This window comes from Cornus florida, unplaced genomic scaffold (genome assembly GCF_030987335.1).
Source record: "Cornus florida cultivar Cherokee Brave unplaced genomic scaffold, ASM3098733v1 CherokeeBrave_3.0.0_Hap2_Chr03, whole genome shotgun sequence".
NCBI classification, from domain to species: Eukaryota; Viridiplantae; Streptophyta; class Magnoliopsida; order Cornales; family Cornaceae; genus Cornus; species Cornus florida.
This window is the reverse complement of record NW_026775573.1, coordinates 85,843,439-85,865,809: the sequence shown is the minus strand read 5'-3', so window position 1 is coordinate 85,865,809 and position 22,371 is coordinate 85,843,439. Positions and strand designations below refer to the sequence as shown.

Sequence of the window (22,371 nt, the reverse complement as noted above, 5' to 3'; positions counted from 1 at the left end):
CCTACGAGAATTATGTTGAAGTGAATTTTCACTTAAATTCTCTAGTAGGGTCCAAGCCTCATCTGCATTCTTGGATATGAACATCCCGCCACAAGAAGAGTCAACCATGAATCTATGGGGTTCGGTTAAGCTAGCATAGAAAGCTTGCACTAATTGCCATTTTGGAATCAAATGATGCGGACATTTTCTAAAAAGGTCTTGTAGCCTTTCCCAAGTCTCGTAGAGTTGTTCTCCATCCGTTTGAGAAAAGCTAAGAATGGAACGCCTCATTTGGTTGGTTTTACTCACCGGATAATACTTCTTAAGGAATTCTTGCTGTAATTGAGCCCAAGAAGTGATGGAATTTGGAGTGAGTGAGTTTAACCAATACTTTGCCCTATCTTTTAAAGAAAATGGGAAAAGATGCAGATGGAGTGCATTCTCAGGAAAACCTCTCAACCGGATGGTCGAATAGATTTCAAGGAATTCATCAAGATACTTATATGGATCTTCATTATCAAGGCCATGGAAAGATGGAAGCATTTGAATGGTACTTGATTTGATCTCATATTGAGCCGCATCAATGTTTGGCATCACTATGCATGAAGGTGAAGCATATGTAGTAGGGATGAAATGGTCCTTGAGAGTCATTGGCTCTTCATTTGGAATTTCGGCCCTAATTCCCTCATTTCTAACATCTCCTACATTTTCAGCCATTGTGTTAAATTCAGTTTCAAGCTCTCTTACGCTAGAAGATTCCCTAAGGTTTCGTCTAAGCGTTCTTTCAAGTGAATTTATGTCAACTGGCAAGTCAAGAGTTGGTAGGGAGAGTGATCTACGGCCAAACATCAACAATATATAATGCTATCAATGCTACTATTCATCATTCCCAACTCCACATACGATGTTCCCATTCTCCTAAATTATCAAGACAGAATTTAAATGGCCACGACAAGGACCGATGCTTGTACAAGAAATGTAAACAAGATAATAGCCTCAACCAGGGCTTTGAAATTGAATTATCACTAAGGTTAACACATGCACAATATATTACAAATTCCAAACTAGAAGGTCAAGAAACTTACCTGGAGTCCCCTAGACTTACAAATTTGCTAGCGTTCCCTCAGTGAGCCCTGAGTTCCTAGAATCTCACACACTTACAACAACAGAGTTGTCAAAACCACACAAGGAAATATTCACAAAACACAATATTAACAATCAAACTAAAATTATCCCTAGAACTTCGGTTGATAAACCGTTTGCAGTCCCCGGCAACGGCGCCAAAAATTGATCGGTTGAGTCGATTACAATTATAAATCAACCTTCGCAATAGCACGAATCATTATAAAATAGGTCTATTGGTCGGGTAAGTCGAACCACTGGGACTGCGCTAATCTATGGCAACCTAAGTGTCTAGAGTCTTTTTAGAATGGTAGGGGTGTTCATAGAGGATTTGTTGGTTGTCACTTAAGCTATGAAATTAAGGTGCATAAATTAAAAGTTTGCAAGAATTTAAAGGAGATAAAATAAAAGTAAAGGAGACTAGGGAAGTGAATCCACCTCCATCCCTATACACATGCTAGATTAGAGCTAAATTGGGGGAAAACAATATATATATGGTCATGATACATAGCATACTTGGTTGCTATAATATCCTCAAGAAGCTCATTAAATCTCAAGCAAGCATGATCCATCAAAGGTGAACATGTTTAGACTACCTAACTAAGGTGTAGCATAACCACATTTACTTGAATGAAAGACTATCAAGCCCTAGATAAAATGATGAAGCACATGAAGGTAAAAAATAAGCATATATCATCAAAGGTTTCACCTAAGCAATGATCTATCAAAGTCCTCCAACTCCATGCCATTAAAACAATTCCACAATCTCACTACCATTGTCACCATGAGAGTGCAAGCAACATGATTAAAAGAATAAACCATCAAAGAAAGATAATTGACTCAACATTAATCATTTAAATACATGAAGATCCATTACAAAAGGCAAAATGCTCTAGACCATGAAAAGACCAAAGAATATATATTGTAATCCCCAAAATATAGCCTAAATTAGAACATGCTTACAAGAGAGGGGCCTCATCACCTCCCTAGATGGAGGATTAGTTACCCATGGAAGCTTTAGAAGAAGGAAGAAGCTTGGTTGCAACCTCCATTTTCGAGCTCCCTTCCCTTGGCTTCAAGAACTCTATCTTTTTCTCCTCTTTCTCTCTCCAAAAATCTTGCAAAGATGAGATATGTCTTGTTTGTGTGGTTCCCCTCTTTTGTGTAGACATTCCTCTCCACCAAACAAGGCACAAAAAACCACCAAAAGACATCTCCAACCAACCCATAAAGATGGAAATCAGAGATGAGGGAAACAAGGTGCAAGTGGGCTGAAGTGATGGTTCCCGGAGAGGAATCTGCCCAGAGTTCGAGTGCTTGAACTAAGCACTTCGAGCGCTTGAACTAGCACTTTGAGTGCTCGAACTAGCACTTCGAGCGCTCGAAGTTAGTCTAGTGAGCTCCTTCCTCTTCACCTGCTTTGCATAACTTTGGTAGAACAGCCATAACTTTCTGCTCCGAACTCCAAATGACAAACCATTTGAAGATTTGGAAATTTAAATCGAAGATCTAAATATGTCATGTTTTAATGGAAGTCCAGTTCTCGAGTTTGATCAGTCAAAAATGGTGAACAAAGTCAGATTCCGCTGTTGCCAGAACTTAGCCTTGAGCACATTGCTATTCAAAGATTGAATAAAACACCATTTTTGCTCCTTTTTGGCCAATGAACCTGAAAATAAATAAAAGCGTGCAAATAAAGATAATTTATAAAGAATAATTAAATAATGGATTTAACTAATGTAGCTAAGGGCGCTTGAATATGCAATATTCGGCGCTTATCACATGATATTTAAATTCCATGCTATGTGTATTTTTACTTTTGTAGAAAAGCATGCTAGTTGTATACTTTCTTCCTTAGGGGTGTGGATGCACACTTCTTTGGAATTTTTCTTTCTTTTGGGGTCATTTGTGTAATTACTGTAAAGTAATTATTTTTCGTCTTAGGGACCATTTTACAATTTAATTTGGAAGATATTTTCAAAAATGACCTTTTTGTAATTTTCGAAAAGTGTGACAAGTGTCACACTCTCATTGGTCCACTTGTTGACATTTGTGTGGGGACACTTTGATGCCTTGGATCATGACATGTGGAGGGTGGAGATTGAACCACTTGTTAACCTAGGATATGTGCACTTGTTGGCTTGGATGGTTGACAAGTGTAGGCTTAGGATTAAGCCTACAATGGATGCTTGGATGAGTGACAAGTGTATGCTCCAAATTAAGTCTTGCAATTATTTTTTTAGGCCACTTTGGAATTTTAGTTTTAAAGAAGGGTTTTTGTGCAATTGACTAAGACTTGTGTGTGTTGACCTTGGTGTAAGACCACATAGTGAGTGGAGGATTTCTATTTCCCCCACTCACATTTTATCACACTTAATTTCTATCTCCTCCCTTTCTTGTAAAGAAAACCCTAGCCTCCATGGATGGAGCTTGAAGCCTTAAGCTTTGACCTTGATTTTGAGGGCCTTCCATTGATTTCCAAGCTTGACCTTGGGAATACTTTTTGTTTCCCTCATCTTCCTCTTCATAACCCTAGAAGGGTTTCCTATTTTGTGCTTGCTAGCCTTAGATTCTAGAGAGACACTTCTCTAGTGAGGTAAAAGGTGTTATAATTTATTTTCTAAGTGACTTTATTTGCTTTTGTATGAATATATAAGTTGTAAGCATGTTCTTTTGTCAATTTGAGAAATAAATGATGTATCATAGTTGCTTATAACTCATTTTAGACTTGGTTTATGGCATGACCATAGTTTGATCTTGGTATATATTAATTTGGGGATGATTTAGATGAGTTTTCAAATCTAGAGATTAAATGAATTTAATTTGATTTAAATTCTACTTAATTATACCTTGCTTGTATTCCAATTTTGACTTGATATATGGCATGGCTATGACTTAGTCCTTGATATATATTTATTAGGGATCATTTGAACAACTTTTGAAAATTTGAGATTTAATTAAATTAAATTAATAAAATTCTATATGATGATGTCTTACTCATTATGTTCTTTTGATTTGATATATGTAATGAGCATGATATGTTGTTTAACATATAAAAATTTGAGGTTATTTGGTATTGATTTGAAATCTTGAGGGAATTAGTTAATTAAATTAGTTAATTTTCATTATTATGTTCTTATGATTTAAATCAAGTTTTGAAGTGATTTATGTTATGACCATGATATATACTACAACATATACTAAATTGAGCATGTTTAGATGAGAAATGAAATCTAGAGAAATTGGTTGTCTTATTATATTAATTTCTATCCTTGTTGTGTTAATGAGTTGAGTATGAATTTCATGTTGATTACGTGTCTAAGTCTTGATTTTTAAACTTGTGTAATACTTGGGTAGTTATGTCTCTATTATTGAATAATATTGTTATGAAGTATGATAAGTTGCATAATGATTATTCAACAATTTGCATGCCATTGTAGTTTTGAACTAGAGCATGTATTGTGTTTCCAAAATTGGTTTGTGCATGGCAGATGGTTTTACATTGTATATATATATGTCATGTTTATACATATATGTGGTTGCTCAAAATGTTTATTTTGGAAACTTGGGGATGTCGTCATTCTGACTACAGCTAGGGCATGGTTCTAGTATGGGAGAATGTCCCTCTACAAGTCTAGTGCGCACATAGGGAGGTTACCCATGGGCTAGTAACCCTAAAGTAACCATGGTGTCGGCTTGATCCAGCGTGACGTCCAAATGTCTACTTTGTTTGATTTCGCATTACATTTCAAGTTGATAACTAGATGATTTCATAATTTGTTGTTCCTTATTTAATTTTCCATTTTAAGTTTCAAGATGTTAACTTGAGAAATCATGCTTATGCGTTGTATTAGAAGCTCCCAAGTTGGTTAAATTGTATCGATATGGTGATTTGTGTTTTAAATGTTCAAATGTACCTTAGGAATGAACCTATAGACTCATTTGGAACTTAGACGCTATGATAGCCCCTAATTTCGGAACATGGGTTGATCAGGTCCGCGCACAAAGTCAGGGGATATCAGCCAATCAATAATAAACAAGCACAGAATACAAGGGGAAAAAAAAATTAAATAAATAAATAACGCCGAAAGGGAAATCTAAATTAATAATTAAATAATAAATCCTCTAATACATTAATCTCCAATAAATTCTCATTACAAGAATAAAACCTCCAGAGTACAACTTGGGAATCTATACAATGTGGACCCCTAATAAAAAAATCCCAACTAAAGATGAAACAAATAAATGTCTAACTCAGAAATAATAAATGATAGCGAAAACATAGTGGAGGTCTTACGTTTATGACACCGGAAGAGTGATGAAGTCTGGCCTCTGCTCTGCACGAACTGGCTCTATGTCTGGAACTGTCAAGGACCTGAAAAGATAACAACAAAGGTGGGTCAAAACCCACGAACAAACCCTTTCTACTACATCCCAAACAGAGACCCGATAAACAGTCCATCCTAGTCCGACTCATACAATAGCTATGTAGGTCAATATACAAAAGTATACACACTAAATAATTAACATTTAAATGGCAAACAAATAAAATCCTAAAATAAATGCACAAACAATTCAAATAGCCATGTAGATAAAAATAAAATAAAATGAAATACACACTAAATAATTAACATTTAAATGGCAAACAAATAAAATCCTAAAATTAATGCACAAACAATTCAAATAGCCATGTAGATAAATAAAATGAAATAATATCAATAAATAAAGTCTTGAAAAAAATTAGGGGTATTAAATTCTTCCCCCCTGACAAAGGAATTCCGTTCTCGGAATTCACCTTTTACCTTATTTCAGCAATTTTGGAAATTTTGAATGGATGACATCTTCCCGTTCCCAAGTTGATTTGGCCTCATTATGATGACTCCACTGTACACGCACAAGAGAAATAGTCTTGTTGCGAAGTACCTAATCACGGCGATCAAGAATACGACACGGTGGCTCAATAGACGTCGCATTCGGCTATAACTCAATCGCGCCAACATCTATATGCTGATAGCGATCCTCATCTCACAGAAATTTCCGCAACATGGACACATGGAAGACAATATGGACCTGATGTAGATGATCTGGAAGTGCTAACTGATAAGCTACAGCTCCCACTCGATCTGTAATAATAAAAGGACCGACAAAATGTAGTGACAACTTCCCCTTCTTCCCAAAGCGCATTACTCTCGTTATGGGAGATACTTTAAGCAAAACCTGATCTCCTACCTGAAACTCTAAACTGCGAGTACGATGATCTGCATAACTCTTCTACCTACTTTGGGCGGTGCGCATGCAGTCACGAATAAGAACAAACTTCTCAGAAGTATCCTTGATAAATTTAGGACCCAGAAATTTGCTCTCACCAACCTCTAACCAACAAACAGGAGATCGACATGGTCGGCCATACAATGCCTCAAACAGTGCCATACCAATAGTCTTCTAGAAACTATTATTGTAGACAAACTCTACAAGTGGCAAATAATCTTCCCAGTTGCCCTTAAAATCAAGGACACATGAACGAAGCATATCCTCCATGATCTGATTGACCCTCTCGGTCTGCCCATCAGTCTGAGGATAATAAGCAGTGCTAAGATGTAGTTCGATACCCAAAGCCTGCTGGAAACTCCCCCAAAATCCCCATACAAAGCTTGGATCCCTGTCTGATACAATAGACATCGGCATGCCATGCAGCTTCACAATCTCTACAATGTAAAGCCTCGCCAACTGTTCTGAAGTGAAATCAGTGCGAATAGGCAAGAAATGAGATGATTTGGTCAACCTATCAACAATAACCCAAATAGAATTATGGTTCCTGTTGGACTTTGGTAATCCCTCCACAAAATCCATAGAGATACTCTCCCATTTCCACTCCGGTATAGGAAGTGGCTGCAAGGAACCAGGCGGTCTCTGATGATCAATCTTGACCATCTGATAGATACTATACTTGGACACAAAGATGGCTATATCCCTTTTCATACCTGCCAACCAAAACTGTCGCTTCATATCTTGATACATCTTATCTCCACCTGGATGGATGGAGAACTCAGATTTATGAACCTCCGTCATCACATATTTTCTCAAATCATAAGCAGAAGATACTACTAGGCGACCTTTGTACCTCAAGCCCCCATCTGCCCCAACAGAGTAAAATGGAACATCACTAGAAGCTAATTCCGTAATTTTATCGATGCACTGCTAATCCATAAGTTGTGCCTTCAACACTTTGTGGATGATAGCAGGTGTAATTACTATACATGCCATAAAAGCATCAGCCAATTCATCTACAGTCTTTAAAGCATTCCATTCTGTAGCAAACATCGCAGAAAGACTAGCATAGGGTCGGTGACTGAGTGCATCTGCCACTATATTCGTTTTCCCTGGATGGTACTGTATAGAGAAGTAGTAATCTTTCACAAACTCTAACCACCTACGTTGTCTTATATTCAGCTCCTTCTGCGTGAAGAGGTATTGCAAACTCTTATGGTCACTAAATAGTCTGAAGGACTCCCCTAACAGATAATGCCTCAAAATGCGTAAAGCAAATACTACAGCTGCTAACTCCAAATCGTGCGTTGGATAGTTAAGCTCATGAGGCTTAAGCTTACGAGACCCATAAGAACCAGTCGCTCCTCCTGTATTAAAACACATCCCAGACCCTGTAAAGAATCATTTGTGTAGACAAGATACTCTATCCCACTCTGGGGAGTAGCTAGAACAGGTGCAGAAGTCAACTTGCTCTTCAATGTGTCAAACGCAGTCTGATAATGCTCATCCCATACAAATGGTATCCATTTCCTAGTCACATAAGTGAGTGGTCCCGTTATTTTCGAAAAACCCTGGATGAATTTGCGATAATATCCTGCCAATCCCAGAAAGCTGCGAATCTAAGTGGGTGAGGTAGGCTGTTCCCATTCTAAAACAGCTGAGACCTTGGCTGGATCCACCACTATCCCCTCCTCTGACACCACGTGACCCAGAAACTTCACTTTCTACTGCCAAAAATCACACTTTTTGAACTTGGCATACAACTGATGCTCACGTAGTGTCTGTAACACTATACAAAGATGTGTAGCATGGTCCTCCTCTGACTTAGAATAAACCAGAATATCGTCGATGAAAATAATGATGAACTGGTCTAAGTAAGCCCTGAAGACCCTGTTCATTAAGTCTATAAAGACAGCTGGCGTATTAGTCAATCAAAAGGCATGACTCGAAATTCATAAGATCCATATCTTGTGAGAAATGTTGTCTTAGGAATATCTTGCTCCCTAACTCGAAACTGATGATAGCCAGATCGCAAATCAATCTTGGAGAAGTAAGTAGCTCCCTTTAATTGATCAAATAAGTCATCGATCCTGGGTAAAAGATACTTGTTACGAATAGTAACCTTGTTTAACTCCCTGTAATCTACACACAGGCGAAGTGAGCCATCCTTTTTCTTCACAAACAACACTGGTGCTCCCTAGGGTGAAGTACTTCTACAAATGAATCCTTGGCTAAGAAGTTGCTGAATTTGATCCTTCAGCTCCCGCATTTCCATCGGTGCCATCCTGTATGGTGCCCTAACAATAGGTGTAGTGCCTGGAGCTAGATCAATCACAAAGTCTATCTCCCGACTCAGTGGCAACCCTGGAATCTCTTGAAATACGTCCAAAAATTCCTGTACAATCGGTATACCATCCAATGCTACAGTAATCTCCTCCCCAGACTCTTCCTCGATATATAATAAATAAGTTCTCGATCCCCCGTTAGATTGTGGCATTGCAATAATATACATATCCTGACCTGGTATAGCAAACACAATAGACTTATCGTGACAATTAACCTGAGCATGGTAATGAGATAACCAATCCATCCCAAGTATCACATCGTAAGAATGCATGTCCAAGACCAATAGGTTGGCTAGAAATCTAAGTCTACCAATATCTAGTGTCACAGGCCCATCACTCTCATGCAAAATAGAAGTAACACCTATGGGTATACCAATACTACGGGGTTGATCACATAATTATATAGTCATCCCAGATAATGCAACAAATGTACTAAACACAAATGAATGTGTAGCACCCGTATCAAACAAAACACACCCATATCTACCGTGTATAGGAAACATACCCTCAATAGCCTGAGAAGTATTAATGTCCTATGGCATGTGGTTATACACTCTTCCATAGTGCAACTGCTACGGTGCCTGCCCTTGTGGTAGCGGTGGCGCTGGTAAAGCTGGGAACACCTGTCCCTGAATGCGTGGCACCTGTGGAGCAGGTAAGGGAAATGGGGTCGCTGCCCCTACTGCACATGATGTCCCTGCATAGCCCTGGGACACCTCTTGGCTGTGTGTCCGAGCTCTCCACAACTATAACAAAAGCTTCTGAAAGGACCAAATTGTTTCTTGTGCTGGTTACCCTGAGGTTGACCCTATACTGTTTGTGGTGCCCCATTCTGCTACCTCTGAATTGGTGCCCCATCTCTCTGAGCATCTAAACCATTCTTGTGCTTCTTCCAAGGCTGCTGTCCCTGGAATCTGCCTTTATCATTATGTTGATGCCCGTTGTTATTCCCTTTTTCAGCTAGCTGATTGGCGGAATCTCTGTCACCCCGCTTCTCACCCCTAGTCTGTCTGAAGTCCACATTCAGCTGATAAAGTTGTAAAGTGGCATCCACCACCTGAGCATAAGTAGTGTAGGCTAGATTACCTATAATAACTCGCTTAATAGACCAGGTCAGCCCCTTAACAAAGCTAGTACGTTTCTTCATCTCGGTATCCACCTCTTCTGGAGCAAATAGAGATAAACGTGTAAACTGTTGCTCATACTCTGCTACTGTCATGTTCCCCTGGTCTAAGTTAAGGAACTCCTTCTTCATAGCTGTTCTGATTGCAAATGGAAAGTACTTCTCATCAAAGTGAGTACTAAACTGATCATGAGTTAATGAAGTCCTCTCCTCCGTAGTGGTAACTGACTCCCACCACTGGAGTGCATCCCCGACAAGCTTGAAGGTAGCAAGCATCTGTTTCTGCACCTCCGTGCACTCCACCAAGCGAATATGACGCTCTATGTCTTTTTTCCACTGATAAGCCACACTCACATCGGTGGAGTCTGAGAACTGAGGTGGGCTCCCCTTTGTGAAATAACTCTTAGCCTTCTCCCAAGGATTAGACTGAACTATTGGTATTGGCACAGGTGCCTGCTGAACTTGTGGCTGATTCTGGAGTGCAGCTGCTACGCCTGCTGCTATAGCCTGAGCAATGATGTCAGCTAACTGAGGAGGATACTCGGGATACCTGCCTTGATGTTCGTTCTGATCCCAAGGCTCTTGAGTTTGTTGTTGCTCCTCCTCCTCCTGACACCTAGGCAGTTGTTGCTCCTCTGCAACCTGCTGACGTCGTAGACGATCCTGTTGTCTACGTGCCGCTCTCCTCTGCTGTCTTTCCCATCTTCTTCCAGCATTAACCATTCTGTTAACAAGAAAGATAGACATTAATATGATTTAAACAGACCGTAAAGGAATACAATGAATCCTATACTTAAGCTCTAATAAAAGAATACGTTACGCGGAAGTCTAATACGAACGAACCCTAGAGACACTTGAACCTGGAGTGCTCTGATACCAATTGTGATACCCCATAATTTCGGAACACGGGTTGATCAGGTCCGCGCACAAAGTTAGAGGATATCAGCTAATCAATAATAAACAAGCACAAAATGCAAGGGGGGAAAAAAATAAATAAATAAATAACGCCGAAAGGGAAATCTAAATTAATAATTAAATAATAAATCCTCTAATACATCAATCTCCAATAAATTCTCATTACAAGAATAAAACCTCCAGAGTACAACTTGGGAATCCATACAATGTGGACCCCTAATAAAAAAATCCCAACTAAAGACGAAACAAATAAATGTCTAACTCAGAAATAATAAATGATAGTGAAAACATAGTGGAGGTCCTACGTTTATAACACTGGAAGAGTGATGAAGTCTGGCCTCTGCTCTGCACGAATTGGCTCTATGTCTGGAACTGTCAAGGACCTGAAAAGATAATAACAAAGGTGGGTCAAAACCCACGAACAAGCCCTTTCTACTACATCCCAAACAGAGACCCGATAAACAGTCCATCCTAGTCCGACTCATACAATAGCTATGTAGGTCAATATACATAAGTATACACACTAAATAATTAACATTTAAATGGCAAACAAATAAAATCCTAAAATAAATGCACAAACAATTGAAATAGCCATGTAGATAAAAATAAAATAAAATGAAATACACACTAAATAATTAACATTTAAATGTCAAACAAATAAAATCCTAAAATTAATGCACAAACAATTCAAATAGCCATGTAGATAAATAAAATGAAATAATATCAATAAATAAAGTCTTGAAAAAAATTAAGGGTATTACAGACGCTAGGTGGCATGAACCACTTTAGTTGATTTCGTATCTCGGACGTCAAGTTAATGAATTTGAGGGTCTATATCTCGTTGCGTTGTATAGCATGCTTCTATATTGTTCAATTGCATAAATATTGTAGTTTATGCTAGAAATGAGCTATGATAGCTTAGGATGCTCCTTGAGTCTCACTTTGATATAGACGTTAGGTGGCATGACCCCTTTTGAATTGTTTCAAGTTATTGTAAAAATCTTTAAAGAAATCGAGTCTATGCATGCTCATTCTCTATGAGTAAACTTGTTTACTCAACCCGAAGTTACTGGGGGTTTTGTTCAGGTATGAAGACTTGGTTCATGATGTTCATCATTACATTGATGATTGTAGACTAGAAGGTTTTAATTCTTGTAAAGGATGGCTTGAAATGCCATTTGTAGCCTTTTTTTGTCAAAACTTGTATTTGTTGTCTCAACTATGTAATGTGCACTTAAGTGCACCTTTTAGCACTCTTTGGATGTTTATGTAATGAGGCCAAGGGCCAAAGACACTTATATGACATGTATGTTAGTTTAACTTCATAGTTTGTTATGGAATATATGGAAATTCAAGGGTTGAACACAATTTGTAAATGACTTGCCATGAGGCCTTAAGGCCACCTTTTATTTATTTTCCTTGATTGATTAAAGATCACTCATAAGTATGTTGCACACACTTGCAAATGATCATTCATGTTGGCTATGTTCTTGACACTTGTCTTTTTTTTTTTTACCTTGTTTCCGCATTTTTGGGGTTCCAGTCCACGCCATTGCTGCATTTGGCGGGCCTCCGCAACATTTTGGCGGGCACCCGCGAGGATCTGCCACATTTGGTGGGCCCCCGCAGCATTTGGGCGGGCCCCCGCAGGGACCTATTCCTACTCCAGTCACCTTCCTTGAGAGGACTGTATCTCACTCATTTTAACTCCGAATTGGTCTGTTCTTGAGTCTAAACTGACCGTGTCGAAATAAGCTTTCCAATGGTACCAATTAGAGCTTCAAATTCCATTTGTAACTCAAGTTATTCAAGTTTTAATGAGGTAGTGTTAGGATTTGGTTTGAACCGGAAAAGGGTTCAAGTTTTAAGGAGGTAGTGTTAGGATTTGGTTTGAACTGGAAAATGGGTTTTCTTTCCTCAACTTCAAGACTTTATATCTTTTCCGTTCGGACTTCGAATAAGGTGATTCTTGAGTCCATTTTAATTCATTTTTTATTGTCTTCCCAATGGTGTAAATTTCAGTTTCAGATTCTTCTTATAGCTTGAGATATCCTTATTTTAGTGAGAGGGTGCCAGTTTTGGTTCGAATCGAGATAGGGTTCATTTGGGATTTCACTTCCTTTGGCTTTGGTACTTTATGTGAAATTACCAAAGGATGTTTTTGGATGTTTTTGATCTCATTTGACTTGTTGGAAGTCAAATTCCTTCCTCTTAGGGTAAAATGACCATTTTACCCTTGGTCCTTCTTTTGGTAGGGTTTTGATACCCTTGTCTTCGTTTTGCTTCCACTGAGTCTCGAATTTCCTCGAAGGGCCATTCTTGTCTCCTAAGGATAACGTACATCTCTATGGACTTGTTTTCGTTTTGCTTCCGCATCTTGGATTCGCTTCGGGTCATCACAGGACACACTGGGTTGAAAAATCCAGGGTCGTTACATATCAAATGAGACCAAAATCTATTCAATGAATCCATAATTTATGCACACATAACTATCTAGAAATATACACCCTTTGCATTCATAAGTATGGAACACCAGGGAACAAGAAAAGATTGTCCACCTATCTATGAATCTAAAGCAACTACAATACATCTACACCAAAGACATGGAAATTAAACTAAGTAAGCTAAAGGTGTGGCATAATCCATCAAGAAACAAGTGTGAGCCATCAAATAAGTTGCAAGAGTGTTCAATTAAGCCCTGTGTCTTGACCATCACTAGATTAACTTCATCCATACACATAGACATGCATAAACTCCACTAAATCTATAGAAAAACACATGAATCATCCATTCTAGCATACATAGACAAATGGTTAGAAGTAGATAATCAATTGAAAGCATTAATCCATACACATCAAGTAGAAACCACAAGATATATATATAAATCCAAGATCAAAACATTTATTACAAGTAAATCCCCAAGAATATACAAAACACTAGGTCTAGGAAGCAAACTTAGGGGCAACCCTAGCCGCAAGTAGATGTCTAGCCACTCATTTCGTCCAACCCTCAAAGGTTATCTCCATAGTAGGCATGACCTCCTTCTTGATGGAAACCCTAGAAGAATGGAAGAACTCCCAAAGATGTGTAAAACCTCTCTATTCTCTAGCCTCCTCTCCAAGATATGAGATATGATATATGTGATATTAGATGATATTTGTGTATATGTGTCTATGCTCTTAAAATGGCTCTAAATCCTTATATAGGAGGCTCAAGTGTCACACCCAATGGTCTGGATTCGTGCACTAGGGTCCTTGCAATGATTGCACCATGAGCCAACTTTTAATGAGCTGGAATTTATTTTTTTTCGGACTTGAGGAGGTTCGATTGATCGAACTGTGTTGAGATCGGTCGAACATAAGGAGATCCATCGAATGTTGCAGAGATCGATCTATCCTTGGCGGCACCTTTTTGAATAAAGATAAATCTCTGAGATATTTTGGGATATTTTGGGAAAGAGACAAGAGTGGTAGGTGGGTTGGTAGGTGTGGATAAGATCGAATATTTTCGATCAATCGAAGAATGGTTGGATTGATCGAACTATGTTGAGATCTTTTGGATAAGGCCAATTACTTGGATCCATCTTGAAGTGTCTAGATCGATGTTGCTCTAATCGATCGAAGTGATGTTGAGATCGATCGAGCATGCTGATTTTCTACACTTTTCTTCATTCTACTTCCACTTTGCTCCTTTCTTCCATTCAGCTTGAGATTACTTCTTTTAAGCTCTTATTTGGCTGAATTAACTTATTTTTGGGATAAGTACCTAAGAAGGACAATAATATGAAATTAGTCAAGACGGAAAAATAAGATAGATAAAGGTCGTAGAATACCTAAGCTTAAGGGGTTTAAATGCGCATTTTTCAGCGCTCATCACACCCCAAACTTAAATATTGCTAGTCCCTAGCAATGAACTACGAAATAAAGGAATGGAATGAACGACTATACAACTATGAACTAGATAGCAATAAATGGATAACGCCACTTTCGTAGGGAACACAATTGCATTTAGCGCATGCAACAAGCCTTTTAAACCCCAATGTTACCCTAGTTGACGAGTGAAGTCTCGTGAGGGTTTCCAGAAATGATACCCACAAACATTAAGCTCATTAGCACAAAAGAGGCACCAATATTGCAAACGTGCATTGGGATAAAACTACCTCAAGTATGCAATTTTTCAACCATTTTCAAGCAATCTCCCAAAATCTCAACATCAAACAAACAAGTATGGTCCTCCACACATCAAGAAAATGGTCATACAAATCAAAACAACACTAGAATCATTTTTGAGTGGACCGGCATCAAGTATGTTGATATCTTAACCAATTAAAGAAATGATCACATCCTTACCCTCAAACTAGCACACAAATCTAGTCCCGATCATCAAAACAAAGAGTAGACCTTTTATTAAAGCTTTATTCATCTAGGTGCGCTTATTCTTTTCACTCGATTTTTTTTTTTTTCCTATCCCTAAGGATCAAAGATGGAAGCATAGTGCAATGTGTTGATTTATTAAGCTTTCTAGCGATCCATGAGGTCGAGCGTTAGGTCAATGACTCCTAAACCAGACGGCTTTAGGGCACTAGTTATTAAAACACCCCTAAGGACTTACAAGCTCAAATCAACTGGGCTACAAATTAAAATAACCTCCATCTAATCATTTTCCACTTCTTACCTTTTGGGAGAAGTCCTCACTTTTTATTGCTTTTGCAACTTTTTTTTTTTTTTTTTGTTAAGTTATTACCCTAGAGTTTGGGTCCTCCACCTTTCGACGCGAGAAATTTAGTACTTAATGAGGCTAGAATCCCAGCTACTCAATGAAAAGGGTTTGTTATCCACCTTTATCAAAATGAAAGCTTTCAATGCACTACTAGCTCAATTGGGATATAACCAATTCAATAATCAACAAAGCATGTACCCCACAAATGAATGTTAGTGTGCGCCTGTGCTAGTGTAGAATCCTAGAATGAATCTCAAAACAATCACAAAATCAAGATGATGTGGACCATAAGTGCAAGCAAGATATCAATCTTTCGAAAAATTTACTCCTAAATGGCATTCACAGGGCATACAAGAAGTATTAGACTCTTAAGTCAATCAATTTTTAAATTTTAAACAATATAGTCCTCAAAAGATCAAAATCACAGCTAGTTATGGACCAATCATAGAAAATCCCTCAAATACACAAGTCATGCTTAAAATTTTGAATGGAAAGCAAAACACTGCAATTAATACCCATTACCCCTAAACTTAAATGGCACAGTGTCCTCAATGTGCAAAGAGAACAAAAGGAAAAAGTATACCAGTACAACTAAGGCAAAGAATGACCGAGATACAAATATCTAAAGTGGGTGGTATAACCCCCCAAACTTGGAATTAACTACGAACCTGAAAAGATGGCACTTGGATAAAACTCATCAGATAACAAAAGGGATAATAACAGTGCACAATGGACATGCAAGTGTAAATGGGATAAGAAATGAACTAAAGAGAGAGGAAAAAGGATGGTCCTGAAAAATTTTGGGCAGCACTCTCTCACTGAAGTCACTGGGATATACCTGATAATGGAGTCAATCATAGACAGATTTATCAATATAAGATCCAGACATCAAAAAATATATAGTATATATGGAATAATAAAAATAATGTAAATCATAGTGTCTGGCCAACAAACTGGCCGCAAAATTAATATAACAGTATTAAAATAACAAGCATGTATCACAGATATAAAATGATGAGAGGAAAGGGATAGAGAGATCAGGTAGAGGAGGTAGGGCGAGCAGGGCATGATCCCCGGATATCTCTGGATATGTAACGCAGCGCAGCTAAGACATCTGTACGGAGAGTAGAATATCTACTCTGAGGGAGACTGCTGTATCCTCTAATGCCTGGACATGCTCTCCTAGGCCAGGTGTCGAAACTGGAGTGTCAGGAATAACTGGGTCATGAAACTATGGTACATCTTGACCCTGCTCCTGGGAATGAACTGGTGACCCAGTTGGAGAGTGATGTTGTAACTCCTCTGGAGGCTGTTGCTCCAGGTCTATCTCTATATGTACTATAGCTGCCTGTGCATCTACTAGATCGTCCGCTGCTGCTGCTACTGCTGCTATCTCTGCCTCCTCAACCTCTGCAGCCTCCTCTGCTGCTAAGATAGCGTCCTCCTCCAAGCTCTTGATAAGAGCATTGTAGCTCTTGTTCTAGTCCTTCTTGTCATAGTGGCAAGCCCCTGACTCAGAACGCTCATGTGGATGGAAAGAGTAGCACTGGCCCGCTGGATTTGAGTAATAAGATGAGCGAAGGGGAGATACTTAGCCAGCTTGGGTTTGGCCTTGCTGATATATTATGTGTACAACTTCATCCTAACACTCCAGTAGAGTACAAGAATAGAGAACCAATGCCCGGTGCAGAAAGCATAAAGGGCTACCAGAAAATCAGAACGCCTCTGGATCTTATGCCTCGCCATAAACACATTTCGGTACAAGACCGAATTGAAAAACCATAGGTCATAAAGCAGATAAGTCCGGGTGGTGAAAGTCTCACCAACTACGTAATGGCCAGTCAGTGCAACGGCCATGTTTGCATCAGAAGGCCTCCTCAGAATAGGATAATCAAGCCTTGGAGGGCAGACAAACGGGCACCGAGAAGATGTGGCCAATGTGTCATCTGTAATGCAGATGGGATATCCATCAATGGTAGTCTGCAGCTCTGACAGATTACCCGGGGTTAGCCAGAGGTTCTGGAAGAACATCTGAACAAGCCGCGAGAAAACAGAATAAGTAACTGGCACCAGAATGGCTAAAATGCCGCGCCACTCGATATCGTCGGAAGCTGCCCGGGTCAAGATTGACCAGGAGAAGAAAGTTAAGTCAAATACGGACTCATGGGACACCGAAAGACGTCTGAACTTCCAAACAGGTCAGTCTCGGACCTGGCCAGGCTGTGCCGATGGTGGAGAAGGAGAAGATATATGCTCATCCTCATCAAAATGAGATCAAGATGTAGAAGCAGTAGAGGTAGAGTGGTCAAACTGAGCCAGAGCTGGCTCCTCATACTCCTGTAACTGCTCATGCTGCTCAGCCTGCTCAACCTACTTTGTATCCTGGGCATGAGAAGGCTCTGCGGGGTCCTCTACATGCTGTCGTACTTTCCTCGGATATTGTTAAAGGGTGACTGTCTTAACCCGTGCCATGGCATACAAAATAGAAAAGAAAACACTTGCAATAAAAGTCAGTAACAGATAATAGAGAATTGAAGCATAGTATATAGAAACATGTATGTTAAGTAAGATAGTCAACTCAAAGTAATCGACATGAATCTATACAAGTTATAACGCAGCCAAGTAAACAGTGACTAAGTGAAGCATACTAAATAGTGTAAGTATGGAATGCATCTAATATGAAAAACACAGGCATTGGGCATTAAGAAACTAACATGAACATTATGGATGGTGTGTGAGGTGTGCATATGCAAATCTATGAAGTTCAATTGATCATGACATGAGTGAGATCGGTCTCTCTTAGATCGATCAGGACTAAGTTCGATCGATCTTTCTCTGATCATGACTTAAGTGAGATCGATCTCTCTCAGATCAATCAGGACTAAGCTCGATCGATCTTTCTCTGATCGATCAGAGAAAACTTCAATCAATCGAACTACTGCGAGAAATTCGAAAAGTCACAGATCTGTGACTTGGATGGCATGGGGGCACCCAAGCAAGCTTATAGGTACCTCTATACCTCAACAACACAAAAATGGTCACTTGAATAGGCACGTGACCCCCAAAATCAAATCGGAAATGAAAATATATAAAAATCTATATATACATATATAGACATATGCTTCAAAGATCAAAAATGGAAAGAATTCATCATGGAAACTTGGATCTAATCATGGAAACATCAAAAACATAAAGGTTGAAGCTCGAAAATGGAAATAAAACTTAGAACTCACCAAGCCGAATGAGAGAAGTGGAGACAAAGGAGATGAGATGAGATCGAGAGGTGGAGATGAGATTTTGAAGCTCGGGAAACTCGCTGGAAGCTTCGCCGAGGGTTAGGAAGATGGGTTGCAGTGGTGGGAGGCGATGAGGGTTGAGATCGATAGCCAAATCGATCAAATGACCCTAGGGTTTCCATTTTTAAAAACGATCTCCGCCCTGTTCGATTGATCTGGAAAAATCTATGATCGATCGAACATAAATCGATCTGAAAAGAACTTAGATCGATTTAACGTTGCAAAATATACATATTTTTATTTTTTTGAAAATTTTGAATATTTAAAAATTAAAAAATTCAAAATTCAAAATTCAAAATATTTTTGGATTTTTGAAAAAATCAAATAAAAGTAAAAATCAAATAAAATAAAAACCTTTATTTTTTTGGAATTTTTGAAAATATTTGTAAATAAAAATAAAGAAAATATTATTTTATCATTTATTTTATTATTATTTTTTTTTATATTTTTATTTATTATTATTTTTATTTATTATTGTTTTAGATTTTGAAAATTTTAAAATGAAAATAAAAGTAAAGATTAAAATAAAAAATCTTTTTGAGGTTTTTAACAATAAAATAAAATAAAATAAAGTAAACATTAAAAATCAAAATGTAGTCAAAGTCAAAGTCAACAAAAGAACACAGATCGATCACTCCAAGATCAATCTAAAAGATACTTTGATCAATCGAACAGGCGAAAACCTGCAGACAAGTTCGAATGATCAGACAGAAAGCTATTTTATGCAGGGATCGAAAAAAATTTTAAGTGTTGGAACTGAAGATCGATCCAAGAAGAAGTTGGGTCGATCTTGGAATTTCAGATCGATCACCAAAAACTTCACACGATGGGACAGAGAGGTGAAATATGTAGGTATGATGCAGGTATGAAGTTCGATCAATCGAATCTCTTTTGAGATCGATCGAATACGCACAAAATGCCTATTTCAAAACTGAAAGTGCAGGCATTCCCAATCGAATCCCTAACAAAGTGTATGAACCTAAAATATATCTAGACGACGCAAGAAATGAAAGATAAAATAGAAATGAGGGAGGAATAGGGTTATAAACCCTACGAAGCTTTGCTAGTCTTTAACGTCTCTAGCAAGACGTTAAGCTCTTTTAGCTCGAATCAAATATCTTGTTATGCATCCCCTCCTTGACGGGGTGAATGGATTTTTGAATCCCACTCAACAAATGGTTTTCTAGAGAACTTGTTGGATTTGATTCAAAAGACATTGATGGTTTGTGGTATATGCAACTCTTAGGCTTCCATGCCCTTTCAATACAGGGTTTTGAAACAACAACTCTTGAATTCAAGTTTGAAGATGAACTCTTAGAACTTCCACTTCCAAGTAAAGACTTATCTTTATCAAGTTCATTGGCTATGCATTTTTCAACAACACACACTTCTTTATGCTTGTTTATCGAGTTCGGGGTTAGATTAAAAATGTTCAACTTCACCTTCATGTGGCCAAATGAGATTTTCATTATCCCCGTCCTACAATTGATGTTGGCATTTGCGGTAGCCAAGAAAGGACGACCAAAGATAACTAGAATTTGGCTATTGGGATTCGGAACCGGTTCCGTGTCAATGACAACGAAATCAACGGGGAAGAAGGAACTTATCAATCTTAATCAAAACATCCTCAATGATACCTCGGGGCTTTTTGATGGATCGGTCGGCAAGTTGTAAAACCACCGACATCGATTTCAAGTCTCCTAAGCCCAATTTGACATATATTGAATATGGAAGAAGGTTAACACTTGCTCCTAAGTCTAAAAGAGCCCGATTAATGACATGGTCACCAATGATGCAAGATGTAGTAGGTGAACTAGGGTCCTTAAACTTTGGGAGAGTGTTATGTTGCAAAATGGAGCTTACTTACTCGGTCAAGACCATTTTCCTTGGTGCTTGGCTTTTGTTCTTCCTCTTTTGGGTGCAAAGATCTTTTAAGAACTTGGCATAAGCCGGAATTTGTTTGATTGCATCCAAAAGTGGAAGATTAATCTTCATTTGCCTAAACACATCAATGATTTCATTGGTCTTGGTCTTTTGTTTGTCAAGAAAAATGGATCCTTTCAAGGCATCTGGAAATAAAGCTTTAAGCTCAAAATCTTTTTCAAAATTTTTCTTTGAAGATTCTTCAACATAAGAATTTTTCAAACTGTCACAAGAATTTTTCAAATCATCTTTCAAAGCTTTGTTCAAATCATTTTCCGTTACTTTTTCAATAAAGGGGTCATGCACATGCAATGAAAGAGGAATATGATGTGAAACGGGATGAGTGTCAACTTTTGGTTACACAGGTTCACTCTCTTCATTGGAAATACTCACTTGGTTGTCCACAATTCTCCCACTTCTCAAGGTTGTCACCACATTAACATGTTTGATTGTGTGACCTTCCGATGAGGAATGAGTCTCCACAACACATTGTTGTTTTGGTGGGGCATTCGAAGGCATTTTCCCCTTCTCTCTAGCATACAAAGTATTAACTATTTGCCTGATTTAGGTGTCTAGCTTAGCAATGGATTGGGAATGGGAATGAAGCAATTAGTGTTCACCTCTAGAGTGCCTAGAACGGTCAACACTTTCTCCTTAAAAGCGGGACTCCTAGAATTTCCTTGAGAATACGATGATTGGTTAGGAAAATGAGAATTGGATAATTAATTTTTATGTGATGATTGAAAAGAAGATCTAAAACCTTGGGAACCTTGGCTTTGCATTGGAGGTGAAACATACTTTCCTTGAAAACCACCTTGGGGAGGGTTTGAGCCTTCCCCTTGACTTTTCCAAGAGAAGTTTGGATGGTTCCTCCAACTTGAATTGTAATGAGTGCCATAGGGATTATTACATTGGTTAACAAATGTAGCATTAACTTGCTCATGGTTTTCACTTGGCACATGTCCATGGGACAACTGGAAGTAGAATGTAAAACACTTAATCAAGTCATGCAAGATTTATTAGATGCACGATGATAAATATGATTAGGGGAGGAAGATACTTGATTCGTTGAAGTTTGGCTGATCCAGAATTGATCAAACCTTTGAGACAAAGATTTCATCTCTGCGGCTATGCAATTGGAATTGTCAACTTGATATAAGCCAACATTCTTCCTTCCACCTAGATTTCTACCATTTTTAGAGGACAAAGATCTATGTATTGAATTCTCACTCATGCTTTCATACAATTGCCACACATCATTTTCATGCTTGTCAAGATAAGAACCACCCATAGATGCATCAACCATACCTTTGTGATTATCCGGTAAACTTTCAAAGAAATATTGAACTAGTTGCCACTTACGTATGTCATGATGTGGGCACTTTCTAAGCAAGTCATTAAACCTTTCCCATACCTCATGAAAAATTTCCCTATCCCATTGAGAAAATTCATGAATGGAAGTTCTCATGGCGTTGGTCTTCGAAACCGGATAGTACTTCTTCAAGAACTCTTATTGCATTTATGCCGAAGAAGTTATCGAAAAAGGTCTAAGATTGTTGAACCAATATTTTGCCTTGTCTTTAAGGGTAAAAGGAAAAATTTTGAGTCTTAACACTTCTTCTGGCATGTCCGTGTATTTCACGGTGGAACACACTTCAAGAAACTCATCCAAATGATTATA

The 22,371-nt window shown here is 38.4% G+C and overlaps 1 pseudogene; it reads left to right on the top strand.

The window, feature by feature from the left end:
• Nucleotides 1–22,054: 22,054 nt before the first annotated feature.
• LOC132302058 (small nucleolar RNA R71) lies at nt 22,055–22,152 on the top strand (annotated as a pseudogene).
• The last annotated feature ends 219 nt before the right edge of the window (nt 22,153–22,371 follow it).